Source organism: Corvus hawaiiensis, chromosome 2 (assembly GCF_020740725.1).
Source record: "Corvus hawaiiensis isolate bCorHaw1 chromosome 2, bCorHaw1.pri.cur, whole genome shotgun sequence".
Lineage (NCBI taxonomy): Eukaryota > Metazoa > Chordata > Aves > Passeriformes > Corvidae > Corvus > Corvus hawaiiensis.
This window is the reverse complement of record NC_063214.1, coordinates 73,389,923-73,409,091: the sequence shown is the minus strand read 5'-3', so window position 1 is coordinate 73,409,091 and position 19,169 is coordinate 73,389,923. Positions and strand designations below refer to the sequence as shown.

The 19,169-nt window shown below is 38.3% G+C and overlaps 2 long non-coding RNA genes across 2 annotated transcripts in view; one reads left to right on the top strand and one right to left on the bottom strand.

Annotated features, from left to right (window-relative positions):
* Positions 1–19,169, bottom strand: part of LOC125322143 — a 179,454-nt gene that overhangs the window by 38,187 nt on the left and 122,098 nt on the right. The gene's annotated exons all lie outside the window — the stretch shown is intronic.
* LOC125322144 overlaps positions 1–19,169 on the top strand; it is a 135,246-nt gene that overhangs the window by 38,267 nt on the left and 77,810 nt on the right. Inside the window, exons 2-3 of the long non-coding RNA XR_007201868.1 lie at positions 6,997–7,126; positions 14,720–14,787. This is a non-coding gene — a long non-coding RNA (uncharacterized LOC125322144). The remainder of the gene's footprint in view (positions 1–6,996; positions 7,127–14,719; positions 14,788–19,169) is intronic.

Sequence of the window (19,169 nt, the reverse complement as noted above, 5' to 3'; positions counted from 1 at the left end):
AGCATTTTAGAGGTAAAGAAGACTATTTTCCTCCTTTCCTTTCATTCTTTTGCAAGTAATATATTTTAGCTGTCAAAATTAACATCTTTAGGAATTAGGACATTATGGGTTTCTTTTCAACTTGTCCTTTGCAAACATTGGAATTTAACTTCAGACTCTTTCACAATAATTCCTTTTTTGTATCCCCTCAGTCTTTTTAACTTAAATGTAACATGCCATGCTGGAGGGATGAAATTATAGAAAAATGTTCAGGTCAGAAAAATCACATTAACAAATATCTAGAGTTAGGCACTAAGCCTCTGCAGACTTTCAAAGATTAAACTAGTAAAGACAAATGTGCCTCTCTGTGAAATATCTAACATGTTAGCAGTAGGAAAATGTTCCCTATATGAATCACAGACAGGATTTTTAAAAATCTCTGAAAGAGGGATGGCTTCATTTTTGGGGAACAGTATTACCAGAGAGTCTGCAAAAAAACAGGCAAGTTTTCACTGTGAGTTTCTCATTCAAGACAAACTATATGTAGAACGGTGATGTAGTGGATGTCATGTAGCATCTCTAGTTTTCCATCGTAAGAGTCAGGATTTTGAATCACTAGAATATTCTCTGATTGCAAATTGCTATGAATGCGGTCAATTTCTCAGCAAGGGCTCCAGAAAAAGTGTTCCATGTCTGTGGTTTGAAGCAATTAAGAAAACAACACAGCACTTGTGTGACAATGGGCACTATTAATACCCTGAACATTTCTAATGTTCATTTGGAAATCTTTATTAGGATTTGATTCCTTGCTTCCTCACTTCATGGAATGATAATTTTTTTTCAGTATTATCCCACTGTCTTGTTTATAGTAAATTTTTATTTACGTGGAATTGAAATATAAAAAAAAAAAGCAAAAAAATGTCAGTAATGTAATGTCTTTTAAGGAATTGAAACCCTTTCCTAAAAGTCTGAAAGAGGGGCAGTTGCTGCTGTAATAATTAATGCTCACAGGAAACACAGTCATACCCAGGATGATGCAACAGCTCCCAGGAATGAGAGCATTGATGGCTGAGTGGTCTTTCAAAAAACTCACACAACTGGAATTTGTGTTCACTCTTCATTGAAATTCATACAGGCAGTTGAACCCTATAAAACTAAATGGGTTTTTATTGAGGCTTTTGGGGGATGGAGTAAAATATGTAAGGACACTAAGCTGCTGTGTAAAAGGAGAAACCTGAATGATTTCTGTTATTAGTTTGTCTTTTACTGGAAAATGTGAATAGGCTTAAGCTGTTAATACCAGTACATTTTTACTGCAAGAGGTAGGATTTCAAAAAATATAAATTATTGAGAGATGCAGATAAAATATTTAAAACTACTTAATGTGTTAGGTGCCCAGGTTCTCTTGATCTCAATGGAAAATAGGCACCTAAGCTGCTTAGCAGTTTAGAAAAATTATTCTGGTATCCCATCCGCCCATGTAAACACCTAAATACAGCTTAAATTCTGGATAAAGATGCACAGTGTTCTGTGGAGGGACTATACACTATGCTGGTGTTCTTGTCTAATTTTACACACTAGTCAGAAATTTAGGAATGTTTCTGAAACAGAAGTCTTTGGTGCCCTTAGAAATATTATAAGATATGCAGGAAAAATCCATAAGATTACTAGATATGATATAGGAGCCAGAGAAAACTTATTCCCTCCTGGAACTGCCAGCTGAGAGTAGAAGGAAGAGCCTGTGTTGCTTCAAATGGGACCAGATGTGTATATTCAGCATGGGGGTCTTAATTTACTTTGTATGGCTCTGCTCACATTTTCCAGGTCAGAGAGTATTTCTGGGGTCCTGAATATGGCTGTGACCATGTGGTGTGGCATTTCCTCCTTGTCGAAGTTTGACAAGGAAACTTGTGACCACTGGGTGAACAGGAACCATGGAGAACTACAACAGACAAGTCTGAGAATGCCCCAAGGCACTCGCCTAAATCTCTTCACTGGCACATCTCAAAGCTGTCAGCTGAGATTGATAAAATGTGAGAAACATGAGATTAAATGTGGCTTGGAAAGGTGGACTGGGTTTCACACTTACATTGCAAAGTTAGAGTTTTGCACTAACCTGGTGGTTACTGAAACCACAAACTGTAATAGTGGCTGATGTTGAACTAAAAAAAAATTCAGAAGTATTCTGCTTGTCCAGAAAATGGTATTGCACATTGACAATGGGTGGTTGCCAGTTCAACCATGTTGCTTGAAGCTTTTTTGCTTATTTCTTTGTCAAAATGTAATCATGTGTCATGACGTGGCATCCCTGTGACAAACTGCTCAAAATCTGTGCTACTATATTTGATACACACAAAAAATTGTGTCTCTGTTTATAACTTTGCCCAAAATTTTGGATGCTGTTTTTGAATTTGGATTAAACTTTTTGCTCCTGAAATGGAGGAAAAAATATCACATCACCCAGGCTTGACTCAGTGACAGAGAATTACTAAAAGTGTTGTTGCTATAAATGAGAATTCTGATTGTTGAACCACATAAAATATGGTCAGCTTTACAGAGTCTATGAAACTAGTGAGAACTGCATAGCAAAATTTATTTTGAAAATATTTAATGCAGTTTCAAAAAGTAGAATTAATTTTTCTGTTCAATTCTGTTGGAGATCTTATGTTGCTTGGGTAGATGAAACTCTAGATATTGTCCCCATGACTACTGAGACACTATTATCCGTGGAACACCAGACTCAAGATTTAGATTATTGGACCGGTAGGAAAGCTTTCTGCATCACAAAACCAGTGCACGTACATGTGTAAAATGTATCTGTATTCCCTGTATCAAAACTTGCAATTTGATAGTTTGCAAAAAAATTTTTTTTCTCAATATATATTTCTTCTCAGGAGGTGTGAAACAATGAGACATGAATAAAGCTACAGCAATATTTACAAGGAGTTGCGAGCATTGGGAAAATGAAATAAATGTGAAAGAATGTAGAAGAGTAATAGTGCACGTAAGCATGGTCCTGAGTAAAAGGGCTAAGGGACTCAATGCATGGCTACTTGCAATTCCAGTTTGTGCTGTTGTCAAAGCACAGAGGTGTTGAAGAAGTTCTCTTTAATCTGTGGTGGAAGGATATGAAAACAGAGTGAGAACAGGTCAAAGCAGAAAGAGAATATGGCAGGAGATCTCTGTAGTTTTAAAATACTTTCTATGCTCTCACAAAATTGAGTGCCGTCTCTGTTTGATTCAGGCATCTCTTTCAGAGCGACCAATTAGACCTTGTTGAAACAAACCCCCAAGGTCATTTCTGGTCTCAAGATGTTGCAGTGAGCCATGGCTCTCGCCAGGGTGGCCTGGACCCCGTAGGAAAAAAGGTACAGTGGTTTAATTCTCATGAGGCCCAGGAACCCTAAGATAGCTGCCCACCACAACATAGACACCCTCAGGCTGTCTGGCAAGAAAGTTCGTTGGCCAAGGCAGGAAAGACATGGCACCCTGCACGTCCACAATGGCCACCACTCTCCCCTGCCTTGGTTCCCCCATCACTCTGCCACTGGCCCCTGCTCACGCTCTCTGCCTACCTCTCTCCCCATTGGTTAAGTTGTATGAATCCCCGCCTATGTAACACCCCTTATCTGTTCTGTTGTTGGATGTTCTATGGTTGCTCCACCCTGAGCAGTGGGGTAGAAAACCACTTGTCAGAGACTTTGCTTTGCTCTTATGGGTCCCTTTTTTTTTGTCTCCAATAAACCCATTCCTGTCCCCCCGAGAAGAGTCCCTCGTTGCTTCGTCTCTCCTTGGGCCTTCTCCATCGGTGGCTAAAGCGAGCCTTGCCTGGACCTCGCTTAGCCTCCCACTCTCCCTCGGCACCTGTCCTCTGTTACTGTGGCACGCAGGGCTATTACCCAGTGCCCAGCCCCTGAGTCAGCCGCTGGCATCACGGCATCAAGACCTGGCCAAGGGTCTCAAGGCATGGAGCCAGGACCAAATGTTGTGCACTGTGAAGGTGGCCAGTTGGCCTTAAGGGAGTTATTCCTTAGAACAAATGCAAGCCATTCTATAGCACATAGCCTGTAGGGCAGGATGATTCCTGGGAGTGGCTATACTAAGCAACGTATGTGTAGCATACGTTGTCTACATTCTTGCAGAGGAAGTGGTAAGAACCGCTCAAGGCTTGATAACACAGTACAGCGCATCTATCTCATGTCTGAATCCTAACAAATTTCATATTTTCCTCTGTTTTGCCTGTACTACCTGACAAATGCCTCTCCTCATATGTTTATGGGATTTAAATCCCATAGGAAAGGCCTGGAATCCTCATATCCTGTTTCTCAAATGAGCATTACCTTTTACACAAAAAAAAGAGTCAACATCTCTCCTGTTTTTGTCAGAATAAAAATGCTAACAAGGAATATTATACTCACAGCTGGCTTCAGGATTATGAATGCCAAATGGATGTGTGTATCCCTTCCAGTCTGAACATACGCACTTAATATAAAAGATAAGGTTACCACCTTCTCCATGGCATTTCTCATTTAACAACCTGTACATGTACAGGCTTTTGGGCACATCTTTCTTCCTGTGGACTGGATAAGTAGCAAAATTGCTTGAAGTTATAACTGCAATGCTAATCTTATACCATGTTTCTGATTTCAACCAGTAAGTTTGCTATTAAACTATTTTGAATAGTGTAAGAATGATAAATTTTAGACTGCAAAAGTAGATTAGATGATAGACTTATTTTCCATTTTCATTGCATGTCTAAGTTACAGTAAACAAATAATAAACTGTGTGGAGAAGTGCCAGATAATTAACAGCATTCACCCTATACATCTCTGAAAGCTGAGTGTGGAAGCTCATGGAAGTGCATTCTTGCTTATTTTCTCCTGAGCAGCCCCTTCTGACAACTGTCAGAGGCAAAATAGGAGGGTATTTTGTCTGAAGTAAAGCAGACACTGTAAATGTTCCTAATAGACCTGCAGAATTGTAAAACCATGAACTGTCCAAAGGAAAAAAACTGGTATAAAAGAAACTGGTGTACCTGTGGGGTATTATTATAAGAAGTACAGTTTTAGATTTTTCAGTCTAAGTTCTTACATTGGCACTCTCCACCATCTTCTGTTTGACAGAAAACAAGTATACCCCACAGGTCTTCTATACCAGCTAACAGACTTGTCTTGTGTTTTGCCAAGTTAAAAGCTCATTCTATTAATTTCAGCAGAAGTCTATTGCCAGGGATTTCTCAGGAAGTCATACAAAAAGGTATTACATGGAAAAGGAGGGATGAAACATTTTAAATAAATTTATTCAAAATTATTTCAGAACTGACTTTTGTTTGAAATGCCTTGGAAAGATGTTGGATTATTGTCACATAGAGATGTTCCTGTTAAACAGGAAGTGATATTGGATGGCTGCTTTTATATGGTACTACAGATAACATCTAGTTACAAAGCAGGAGTAATGGTCTACACCAAGGACATAAACTGCATGTTTCAAACCTATAAGTAAGGTGCTTGGAGACGAAAACCGAACTCAAGACCTGCATGGTATTTCCATGAAGCCTTTCTCTACAGTGGGGAGCCCTTTACCAATATGGCCACCAAGTTGAATAGAGGGTGGGAACAACTTTGGTTTTTACAGCCTGGAAAAGGCTTCAGGGAGACCTAATTGTGGCCTTCCAGTACCTGAAGGGAACCAACAGGAAAGATGGAGAGGGACTTTTTTGTAAGAGCATGTAGTGACAGGACAAGAGGAAATGAATTCAAACTAAAAAAAGAGGGTAAGTTTTAATTGGATATTTGAAAGAAATTCTTTATTGTGGGGGTGCCCAGAGAAGCTGTGGGTATCTTGTCCCTGTAAGTGTTCAAGGCCAGGTTGGATGGGACTCTGAGCACCTTGGTCTAGCGGGAGGTGTCCCTGCACATGGCGGTAGAGTTGGAACTAGATGACTTTTCAGGTTCTTCCAACCCAGGCCATTCTATGATTCTATGATTCTATGATTCTATGATTCTGTGATTCTGTGATTCTATGGGTATTGGCACTCTGCAAACACCCCAATATCCTGCTCCCAGGAAGAAGGTTGTGAGCTTTACAGAGCTTTATATTTTCATAAGAAAAACAATATATTACAATTACAGGTGTCATTAGAATAAATCACATTGAAAATATTTCCATGACATACAACAGGGCTTTAGGGCAGTTAGAAGCTAACAATATTATTTTATCAGGTGATACAGTGCTGATGATTGCAGAAAATTTAAGAAGGTAATTTGTTAACAAAACATGAAAATTACTATCTTCAGAAAGAAACAATATTTTGGGAATATTTTGTTATTATTGACTATGAATCCCATTTAGCAATCTGTACTTGCTAAAAAGTTGTTGTCAAATGCAGTAATTGAGGAAAAAAATGAACTAAATTGAATAAACCTAAATGATAATTCTGTCTTTAACAGACAGTGTAAACAGTCCAGAGTGAAGGGAACCTCCTAGCCCCAAGAATTACACAGTTGTATTGGTAAAATTTCAAAAGCAGATGAGAAGTAAAATTGATCTTGGAAACAAACCAAGAATGACATCGTCAGTTTAGGGATTCCAATTTACAGTGTAATGTGGAAGTGGTAAAAAGAATTATACAAGCACAAAAGCAGAAGTGGTTGCAATAAAGACAAATAAGTAACAAGAAATTTCCTGGATTTGAAATGGTTTAACTTCATATGCCATTAAATTTGATTATGACTTTTGTCTGAAACCAGAGAAAATGAAGTCATGTGGCTGTGTCTTATTCTTTTCCGTTCCAACATTCTCATACCTCTGTGTACTGAAATTCATCATTGCTAGGTTCCACAGTTAATTTAAAATAGTTGAGCTAGACAATGTATCTACTAATTCAAAACCTATCAGTTTACTAAAATAATTAGTTTTAAATGAACACTGTGCTGGTGTGGCTTTTCATGACATCCTTCAAAGCTGCATATAAAAGTTTATATTATGAACTAACTACTCTCTGTCCTGTGATTAAAGGGCATATGATGACCTCATGAACCACCCTTTAGACTTCCAGTGCTTCTGGCTTTAATATTCTGTGCTAGATTCACAGAGCTCTTCTACAGATGCTAAGCGTTCAATCCTGAAGGCTCCACTTCATCATCAGGTAATTAGTATTTTCATTAACTTGCTTATTGTCAAGGAAAATGAGCCTTGATCATCTAATTTTTCCTCAATGAGTTGAATATTGTAATATATCTATAATTAATGTGTTTTATGCCACAAACGTGTAATGGAGTGGAAATCTGAGCCTGCTCCCAGCAGTCACTGTCAGTAAATGTTTGATGAATAAACAGAGACTTTCTAATGGGAAATGGTGGCGACTTTTATAAGCAGACACAATAAAGACTTTATTAACATACTTAAGAAGCATTCTGGGAAATAGAATTGAATGCATTATTACTGTAGGCTCCTTTTGTGAAAAGTAAATTTTACTGTCCCCATAACAAATGTTTGCTTGTTTGATGTAACTTGTAGTGCCATTCTTTTATGGAGCATCTTTCAGTGTAAATCTGTGATACATTTTAAAGCTACATATTCCCTATAGGTCTATGATCTTAAAAAAAAAAAAAATCCCACTGAAATTTGTATAAGCTAATTGCTTATACACCTGGTTGTGACAGAAAAGGAAATAGAAAGGAAAAAGAAACAACACTGAGCAGATATCTGAAAACTCAAATGAAAGTGAAAATCTTTTTAAAATGAAAATTTATTGTAGGTGTTCAGAGAATGAAGGGAAGGTAGGGTGGAATGGCAGATCATTTGCAATGCCACATCTGCTATAAATAAGACTAAATATATCTTTAAAATGTATTATTTAACAGTTCCAGATGTAATATCAAATGCTAGAATAAAGACACAGCAGTGTCTCTGAGCTGATCAGGAACACATTTAGCTTCTTGACTGGCTCCAGAATGGAAACTATAACTGTACTGGTTCAGTTTTCTGAGGTGTGGTGCACACAGCCTGTGCTACAGTCAGTGGTGACTACAGACTGTAAAAACATGGCCTTCAGGAAAAAAGAAAGCCTTTTCCCGTTTAAGTTGTTTTTTGTTTGGTTTTTTTTTACAAGCTGGCATGGTGTTGCCTTCCCAGAACACACTGTATCTGGGGAACAACAACTTACCTAAGCAAGAAAGACACTTGGATTGCATCTACTGCTTTTACTCAGCTAAGTGCAAATTCTGTGTCCTGATTTGCATGCAATTCAGAAGCTTTCTGTGGCATTGATGTACTGTGATGGAGAGGGCAGCAATAAAAAGAGTGGAAGAGAAAGCAAGAAAGGATAGAGAGTAGGAAGCAAAGGGAATCTTCTCCTAAAAGAAAATTAGAGAGGACAATTGGGAGAGTAAGCAGAATGGCCTGTGGTTATTGCCTTTCTCTACATCCCTGTCACGAGAACTTCAAATACTCCCCACTTTGAGCCACCAACATCTACCACTAATGCTTTCAGTGAGTGGCTCTGATACTCAAAGCCCTTGCCTACATGACTGGCAGGGCACAAGGACAGGCTGGGAAAGATTGCCATGCTGCCTGTCCTGCCATGAGCAGTCCAGAGATATCTGGCAGGGTCAAACTCCAGAGCATGCTCTGGGACAGGAACTATAGATATAACCATGGGGAGCTGGCTCTGTTTCACACATCTGAATGGGAACTTGTACCCTGTACCTCATGGAGAGGGCTCAGTGTGCTGAGGATGTGATGCAGCTGTCCTAAGTTAGATGTATACCGTAAGATTTCTGAATCAAGGTGTAAAGAGTTATTTCAACTTCTTTGTTTGATTTTGAAGGCAGAAGTTTTAATTTTATGTTCTATTAAGAAATTTAAAATATTATAATAAAATTGAAAATTGTTTAGAGGAAAAAGTGTGATGGGCCACATGTCATTATTAAAGAACTTTATTTCTATAAGGAAAGCCAGTGCTTTACCTTTTCATTCCAGTTTGGTGGAATGAACATCAGACTTGCCTTCGGAACATTTTTTTTTCATTTCCAATTTTCTCTAGTAGATATAAACTCAGAAAACTCAAGTTTTGATTCAAGAAATCCCAAAATTGAGTTATTTTGTAGATGCATCCATAATTCAGAAGAGAATTGCCTACTTGTGTGTTGTAACCGACCAAATGTAGATGACTATTACATTTACATTTAAAGTAGCTGTTAAGTTCCCAGAGCAACCAATGAAGAGACACTGTCACTTACAGATTATGATTTTTCTCGTCCTAACAGAGATCTCAGGAATAAGCCAGATGAATCTCAGTCTGAAGGCATGTATTTCTTGCCACCTCTTCACTAAGCAACGTGACTCACTCAGAGGTTGAAGTTTACTTGATACTTGATAGACTTAGATAAATCTCCCTTTGGAGACAAACTGGTCAAAACATTAAGAACCTGACCATAGAGAGTAATTTAGAATGTCAGAGGATGAAGATTTGTGACTGAATTTGGTCTTTTTTTTTAATTTTGTTATTTTTGGTCAGATGTGCTCTTGACTTAGTACAGCACAAGAATTTCATTTAAAGTGTTTTGCAGGGGCAAGACTGAGAAGAACTTATGTGGGGAGTTTTAAATCTGGCCTACAGTTTTTTTCCAGTGGGCATGTTTTTCATCTCTCCTGCAAAAAGGAATTTAGTCAAATCAAGTTGTAGAACATAATGCTAAGAAAAGTCAGTAATGTGGTTGAAAGCTGTGTTCATTCCACCCAAATTTAGGCACCTAGATAGGTGCCCAGAATGAGGTGTATACTCACCACAGCTTCATATGGGGAAAGACCAACATTTTCATATTCGGTCGTCTTGTGTGGTGTATTGCCTCAGCTCTTACTAACTACAATGGAAATTAAAATATCCTGAGTTCTGAAGTTTTATAACCATGACATCTGACAAGTGTAATTTGATATAAAGGTCACAAAACAAATCTTACTTTATCTGAAGCTTCCAGGTTAAAATTTTTTTTTTTTTTGGGGGGGGGAGTGGTATGGATAATTAAGTCAAGATCAACATAGAAACTTTCATTATATATTTTCTATATTCACTGTCTGTTGCAATTATTCAGATGAATGAGGTGCTTTACAACAGATGGAAAAACCCAATGCCAAAATCATAACACCAAATCTCTCATAAATCAATAGATAAGATATATTTTAGTGCTCTCTGGTATCATCAACAAGCCCAACTGATTTAAACAGTGGTCCGATTTCCAGCATGTTGGAGAAAAGAAAGGTATGGTCTCTCTTAATGAGTGAAAACCAGTTAAATAAGATTTTGTGACATTTCTGTCTTCACGCCAGTGTCTTTGGTGCAGTCTGGATTGTTTTGAAAATACAGGGAGTTCTGGCAGGGTTTTCCACAACAGCCAGGATTATATTTGTTTTCTCCAGTTTGGTATGTGGCAGCATACTGAACAATATAAGAAATATCTTAGAAATCTCCCCGTGCTTCCCTTAACTAAAAGATTATTATTTTGTATCTGAAATACAAGAAGGCAAGAAAGTATTTTGCAGGGCAGAGTTTATTATTACCACAGCACACAAAGTTCAGTTACATCCTTTTTTTCCCACAAGAACTCCCCAAACTGAAGACAACGCACCATTGAACATCAGCAGGACAAAGTGGGAGCGCAGCACTGTTCTCCATTATGCTGCTATTGATCTCAATATCTACACCTTTTTTCCTAGTTAACACTATCATTGTGAAACTAATATTTGATCCAATCTTCTAATAAGAGATACACATATTTCTACAGACTTCATTGATCTTACATATATTTCTGGAACTACTTGATATTTGGTAAGATTTATCTTTGGATAAGGTATTTGAATCTTTACAAAAAAAAACATTATTGAAAGTGCAAGTTAATGCCTTTTATGAAAAATATTAATTATAAATGGATGAAACAAACATGGCAATGAAAAACCAAAGTAATATGCTGTTTTCTATTTCACTACAAAAGGATAGAGAAGAAAAAGAGTTTGGCAAAATAATGCATATAAAGGCCAGATATCCATGTCCTGAGGCCATCAGACACTTCCCTAATGGACTACACAATGTGTAAAATAATTAATCATGTGGAGAAGGTATTGCCAGGGTTAGAGATGGGGTCTTGAGCTTTTAATGGAAATGCTCTGTGATTGAGCTGGGAAAAAAACTTCTGTAGTTAGAAAAGGAGGGCATCTGTCATACTTAATTCATAATGGTTTAGTAGCACAATAAAATACGAGACATGGTTCAGCACTCCTATTTTGTGGGGTATTAAAACTATATATAATACAGGAATGGTACAAATATGCAGTGAAACGCTCTTCATGGTAGTGTTCACAAATATCAGCAGGAGGAGTGCTTAAAAGGTTAAACTCAGACTCTCTGGGGTCAGATTTGTTCCTTCACTAGCAATACGTCTACCTCCCTGACTAATCTTTCTGTATATACTTTAAAAAGAACCCATTATCTTTTCTACTTGCCTGTTTCATAGGTTGCTAAGATAGAGCAAAAATGAGTAATTTTATTTATTTCTTTGTTAGAGGACTGAACACAAGGATCTACCTTAAAATAAAGAAATAATCAAATAAATAATAGACCATACTAGTATTAACATGCAAGTTTTACAGACAAAGAATGGTATCGGGAATGAAAAACTTCAAAGGGAAACACAGTTAACGTTACTTATACATATGCAATCTATCTGTCCCTCTGGTGCAGACACCTTATGGTACAGTCTTTAGTAATATGATCTGTAACCTTTTTCCATGGATTACCATCCTCATTTATTGTGTGGGATAAACAGTGTTAATTATTTGACCATTTTCTTTAAATTTTCTTGTATCCCCCTAGGTCAAGAAATGAATCTAACTCTTTACTTCTTCTGTGCTACTTCAATCACTCTTCCAACAATCTATGTTTTACTCAGAGCTTGAACATTGTGCAGTATGAAGGGAGGCTACTCTGTCCTCCCAAAAATTGAACTGAGAAGCTTCAAACTGGTTGCTCAGAAAATGAGAGTACAAACCACTGAAAATCATACAGTTTGAGATGCTTAGTCAACAAAAAATTATAAGTAGCCAAAAGGCTTGGAAAAACCAAGATGTGTTTAACTGTGCAGGAGATTTGTTAGGGGAACCACAGGAAAATTTTAAAGGTTCTCATCTGAGTTACTTGGTGCAGGTCAAATATACAGAGTAAAGAAAAATGAGTTCAAACTGAAATAGTGACATAGAGAGAATGAGTCAGCTATACACGTGTCAATTGTCTTTGCACTTTCTTAGTATGTTTGGAATCAGTAATAGAAGAGTTGAAGTGTGCCCCAAAAGGAATCTTTCGGGTTACCAATAGTCAAATAAATATTTCAATAATCAATAAATATCTGATATTTTCAGTACAACTAATCATTGGATTCAATATATGCAATTATACCCTAAAAAAATCTAAATTATGTCAGTAGTCATAATTTCTGAGGGATTTTATTGAAACATTAGTGGTTTGATTCCAGTCATAAAATGTAAATTTTATTTTAGGCAGGTAAGAGAAAAAGAATTAACTGGGAAAACATAGTATATTAATATATGCCTATTAATCATAGAAACATAGAAAGGCTTGGGTTGGACGCTACGTTAAAGATCATCCAGTTCCCCCCTTTTCTGGCAGAGGCAGGAATGCCACCCAGTAGACCAGGTGGCTCATGACCCCATCCAACCTGGCCTTGGGGACTTCCAGGGGTGGGACATCCACAACTTCTCTGGGCAACCTGTTCCAGTGCCTCATTACTGAGTTTCCTCACCAGGAGAGGGAAAAAACATTCCCATGTAGCCAAATTTAGGATGACATAGAGTGTCAAGTGGCACCAGTTAGACCAAAAGGACATATGAGAGGAGGTGACAAGAGGACACAAAAGTATTGTTAACTTTGCTTTCCAGCAATTTTGCCATCAACAAACACCTCAGCCTCAGAGGCTGTACATTTCTCAGTCCTGCTGAGTTGGATGACCTCTGTATGGAAGAAGGGATGTACTGGCTGCCATGAAGGTGGCATCTGGAAGTTGCTATGAGGATTGCACTGGGAGGAAAAAGGAGGTGAATAATATAAAGGATCTGTATCTGACTCTAATAGAAAGTTAGAAGGGCTGGACTTCTGCCCATGCCACTTAATGGGAGTTTTGATGTTCGTTTCAGGAGCTGTAGTGTCCGGCTCCTCTGAATTAGCAAGGGCTGGAGCATGGGAGAGAGGAAGTAAATAGGCTGCCCAGAGCAGTAAAACTGTTTGTGCCTAAGGGTATGGCTGCGCAGTGATTTGGTGTGTGTATACGTATTCACACTCCCTTTAATCTTGACTGGGTGGATACTACTGAGGGTGAATAAGGCTGTGACAGCAAATACTCCAACGTGGGCAGCACAAGCCAACAGAGCACCCAGGCATTTTCTCAAGCAGATGCCGTTCCCTGAAGCATGTGTTGCTGCAGCTTTACTCAGACCTAGCTGTGTCTCCTCCAACCCTCAATCCCTAAGGCACTGCGGGCATGATGTAAGAATTTGGAGGGGCTTTAGATGCAGGGTCTTTCAACACCTCTACCATATGGCTGCAGAGAGGGTAGCTGATTTTAGAGCATGAAGCCTGTGCCATGATGCTGTTTCCAATGCACTGGTGAAGTAACTAACTGTTGTAACAAAACACCTAGGTGTGAGTGTATGTGCAACTGTGTTTGCTTGAGTTCTTAACAAAATAATTATATAAAGGAGAAGCTTAAAGGACATGAAAGCACTGATGGACCCTTAAGTGAAAAGAGTTAAGGTGGTAAGAAGGGGAAGGAGGCTGCGTGTCTGAACGTCACAGCTGTGGCCCAGTGATAGACGGGCTGAGGCAGTGGAGGCGAGAAGAATGGTCATATGATGGTAGTTGCAGTGTCAAGGGGGTACAATTTATTGAAAAGCAGATCACAAAAGGGAAAATCCTTCTTGCATATTATTAGGGCTATTGATTGATTTATATAGTGCATTTCTTAAGCAAAGCTCTTTACGGAATTACAAACTATTAAAGCTGAGTGAATAACTCACAATGAATAATTTATCCCATGATTTAACCTTTCTTTCTGCTCATGAAATAGCCACAAAGAGATCACTATTTCCTTAATTATTCAGTGAATTTTCCAATGAACTTTTAAACACTATGAACTCATCACCAAGAATGTTCTCGTAATACAAGATAACCAGGGATGCTTTTGGTGCTGATTGTTTAGAGACAACCAAACTTGTGGCTAGAAAAATCATGTGCAATATCCTGTGCAAATCTGGTGGCTTGCAGTTCGTGCCTACTACACAGCTCAGTGCTTTGCAGAGACAGCTGAGCGCTCTCTGAATAGGCACTGTTTTAGGACAGAAACCTGGTGGGCTGTGGCAATGTGGAACTCAAACCCTGCTATCCATTCCTAAGTAGAAGAGTCTCAACATGGCACAAGACACTCTGCAATTAGTTGTGGGTGCTGACAAGTGCGTGTGTACGGAGATCCAGGACCTTGTGGAGATGTGGAGTGCCAGGATCTTATGGAGATGTGGGAGCCCTCTGGAGTGCCTCCACAGGGGTGTGCAGCTCAGGAGGACCTAGAGATATTCCCTGTACGCACCAAGCCAGCTGGTTAAGCACCCGAGTACTGGGTGGCTTTTTAATCGAAGCCTGAATTCATTGTGACACAACATAATATTTTTTCCCTGACAGAATGAGTATGTAAAGTTCTGAATGTCAAAGCTGTGCTACCCTCAAATTCATCTTCCATGAATATTCAGGTAAGTACCATGCAAGTCTACTCTTTGATATGTTTTTGCCAGGATGCATTAATCAGTAAATATTGGTAGAAAGTGTGCACAAAAGAGAGGACCTCAAACTGTGATAAAATAGGTGGAGTAGTTGTGCACTGAGACTTGACCCCCAAAACAAATTCTTCTGCTTCATTGTATCAAACATCAGTCATTCCTGAGGATAAAGGGAACTAAGCAGCAATAGGAATAGCATAAGCACTATCCAATGGTTTGGAAAGAGGAGTATGCTTCTGAAAAGAAGCGTGAACTGATTAGGAAATACAAGGAGGATGGAGCAGCAGCTTGTTCTAACCTATCGTCTCTAACTCAGCCATGATTCTTGGAGGCTAGGGGCAGATTCTAAAGTTATGTGTAAATGCTCTCCATCCCACACTTTAGCTCATTTCCTTTCAGGTTATGCCATAGGACTTTTTAAAGCTGTTTCACAATTAAAGTTTCATGCTGCACAGATGGAGAAAAATGAACTTCCAGCATAGCTTTGTGTTCTGGCAGTGGACAATCCTTTTTTAATTACAGAACAAACTTTGAGATATTTTCTTGACTGCTGTACTCTAAGGCAGTAGCAAACAAGGCTGAGGAGCAATGTATTTTGCAGCTGCTACTGAGTGTCTTAGTGCTTCACAGTATTAATACCCTCAGTGGGGCAGCAGATTAATAATTCACCTGTGATCACACACTGCAGTCTTTAAATAAAGTAATTAAAAACAAAATATTAAAAAATATCTATAGATTTTATTTTTTTAAAGGAGATATTGATTTGGCATAAGGAAATACAAAGTGCTGCTTTCAGATCTCTCCTGAGCTTCCAGACAGAGAGCAGGCTGGCTGGGCCTTTATTTGTCAGTATTGACTCCTTTTGGATTTGGGAGTATAATTTTACTGAAAGACAGCATTAATTACTCTGAGTCCTGGTTTCTTTCAGCCCTTTGGCCACACCGAGGGGAGCTCTTTTGGAGAGATTTCCAAGTGGTTAGAGCCACATCCAAAAGCAGCTATGGCGTACACACATGAGATTCTTCCAGAGGGAAGAAAAGCAGAGTACTTGTATTGTACCTCCCAGGACCAGTGCAAGCCCCTTTCCCACAGTGAATACAAAGTGAATTTCGGGTTCTCAGCAAAAATGGTTTTGATCTCTAAATCCATTCCTATTTGTCCACTCTAATCAATAAGGTAGATATAGGTTCAGTTAAGGAAAAGGCCAATTACATAACTTAATTTCAGTTTGAGGCAGTCTGGATGCCCAAATTGGAAATATGCAAACAGAGATAAAACACTGTTCTGGCTTTGTTATGCAGTTTAAACCTCTTGTATCAGATTGTTATGCAACTTTTAAGAAAGTAACTGTTATGCAATTTTTCTAAACCACTAAATGCTAATTATGATAATAATCAGTCATTCTCATCTTAGCAAGCTAAACAATCTCTCTACCTTCATGATATTTAAATAGAGTTAGATCATTCTGGATAGCTGATAACTGTACACTTCAGAAGTTTAACAAATATTATGAGCGTAAGTGTGCATCTCAAATGTATATTTATATTGTTGTGCATAGAATAATGTGTCTTCTGGGTCCTACTGTAAACAAGCTGTCAAGCTTAACTGGGTTAGCCTGTAAAAATATCTTTCCATAAATAAATTGAAAACAACCCCAACCCAACCAAACAGTCAAGAAGCCTCTTCTAATGGGCTTGATCAGAAATTGAGGAGAAAAATATTATAACATAATGATGCAATCCTGTGCAGATCGCTTCTCAAAATGTCAGTATTTGTAACTTTGGGATATAGTCAGCTTTTGGCTACTTTTTTTTGTTCTCTGCTTGCTGATGTGGAAAATTCCATATTCAGTTATGTCCAGTCACTCCCAGTTTGTTATTCATCTGTTCTAGTTCACTCATGTCCTGCCAACTTAGATATGACTAAAATTATCCTCAGAGAGCTCAAGAGTGCATTTGCCTGCAACACGTTCAGTGCTGCAGCAGCAGAACAGGATGATGACAGCATCAGACAGAAGCGGCTTAGACAGACAGCCCAGTACCTGAGGAGGATTAGAAGTAATACACAAGAGCCAGAGATTATTCGTGGTGAAATTATAACAGTGTTAACAGAGATCAAATATAGTTTATTTTGGCTCCTTTTCTAAGTATGAAATCTCTGTTGCTGTGGCTGTTTGTCTCTTCTCTGTCACCCTCTTTGATCTACTTTGTTTTCTCATACAAATACTGTATGTAATTATGACATTTATGCCAACCTTTGAAATAAAATCACTCCTGTTTTGAGGGGGGTTACATAGTAGTACTACCAGACTTCTCAGAAACCGAGAGTAAAATGCTCTGACATTCTAACAGATGAAAAAATAATTGGTTTTGTAAAATTTATTCTAGAACTTGCTTATAATGAACTGCTGCCATTAAGAACTCTAGTTTAGCTATTCATTCTTTTAAGGAATGAAATTATCTGGGTTTTAATCACTGGTATGAAAATTCTTTTTTTTAATGCACAAAATATTTTGTTTTCTGGAAATTGCTGATGAGGAAGTCAGTGTAAGAGACAGTTATCTTTTCTCCCTTTTCAAAAGGGATTTAAAATTGAGTAAATAATGATAAAAAACCTAAAAAATCCTCTCCACTGGAGACATCCTTCAATGAGGTGATGAGCATTTGAAACTTTAAAATTACTTATTTGTAAGATTTCTTAGATTGCTTTTAGTATATATTAGACCATTTTCAAACAGAAAAATTCCTGTTCCTGTATCTCTCTTCAGCATGAACTCATACTGAGAGTTAGTTTTGCAGCCTCCTTTGCAATCAGAACTGGCTCCTTCATTGCCTTCATCTTGGACCGCCAACAATGCTGACGCTTAACTCTAAAGAAATCAGCACGCCACCATTCTGACTTAGTAAACCCCTCTGAAGGAAAGATGCATAAATTTGGGTCATTGTAGAAAAGAACTACAGGGACTCAGCTATTTTGGTAACAAACAATGAACCATAACCAAAAAATACATAAGAGAAAGAGACTGAGGTTTTCACACTCATCTCTGTATTCTTGACAAGCTTGAATGCTAAAATGCTTTATTTATAAAAATGAAGTTACTTAATGAACTAAAATCACACTTCTTCCAAGTTCATACTATTATGGCTTAAAAGTTCTGTACAGAATGAGAGGCTTCAAGAAAAACATTGTTTTCCTTTGGCATTGGCTGGGATTCAACACCAAGCTTCACAAGTTATACTGAAAGAAGCTATACTTTGGACTGATGCTATTGACATCTTCTGGTAGATTCCTGCACATATCAGCAGCACAATTTTTACCAAAGTGGTGTTGTCACGTACTGCTGTATAGTATTGCACTTTAGAATTAATTCTAATAATTTTGTGCCACTTTTGTTTTCCAGCCTTATCCCTGGCTCCCCAAAAAACTGTCAAAAATGAATAAATTCTTCCCCATTGTTCTCTACTCTATGGATGAACAGCTGTTTGGAAAAAAAAATCTTGAATATCACAACTTTGATAAATACAGATATCAGCTCCTATCCCCTTCATTAGTAGAATGCAATTATTTCTGCCAGTTCAACATATCAGTTATGCCCTGATGTACTAATGTCATTTGACCTCTTTTACTGGGTAGTTGGAATAGGAATTCATCTGCAGTGCCAAGACTCATGAAATGTTGGTGCAATGTCTCCACTCTGGTTGCTGGTCTTTAGATGTTTCCAAAATACAAATGGCAGACCTTTTTCTTCAGACTGCTCACCTTGTGTCCCCAGCTTGCATTACCCCCCTCTAAGCAAGCAGTTCCTTCCTTCTCCCCTGCTTTAAACTTCAAATCAAATATACAGTAGGTGTATCTCTACCCAGACGAACTAATAGAGGCAGGCTGGGAAACTCTGCTGTCTTCTCACTTCCTTTCTAATTTCAGAGTGATTTCTTGGCACATATTTTGAAGGGTACAACTGCAAGCATATTTTGTCTGCTATCACTTTTGAGCAAGTACCTTTTTATTTCTCCACCTCACATGCATCTCCATGCCAACAATATATTGGTGGTGCATGTGAGTGCAAAAAGGAATTACTACTAGGATAAAAACCTGCCCTGATTGTTTCTTCTTTCCTGTTGGAATTTGCAGTCTGTAGCTGACATACTCATAATATATTTTATCATCACTGTTGCCACTATCTCCTTTTGCTGTCTCTGCATCTTTTCCTCTTTCCTTGTCCTGTGTTTACATCTGATAAAGCACATACTGCTCCACATGGAGTCTGCTGCTTTTGTTGCAGAACACTAGGGACGTGACCTTAAAATTAAGCTTAGAAACAGTGGAACAAACTAAAACGGGTAAGAGAAGGAGGG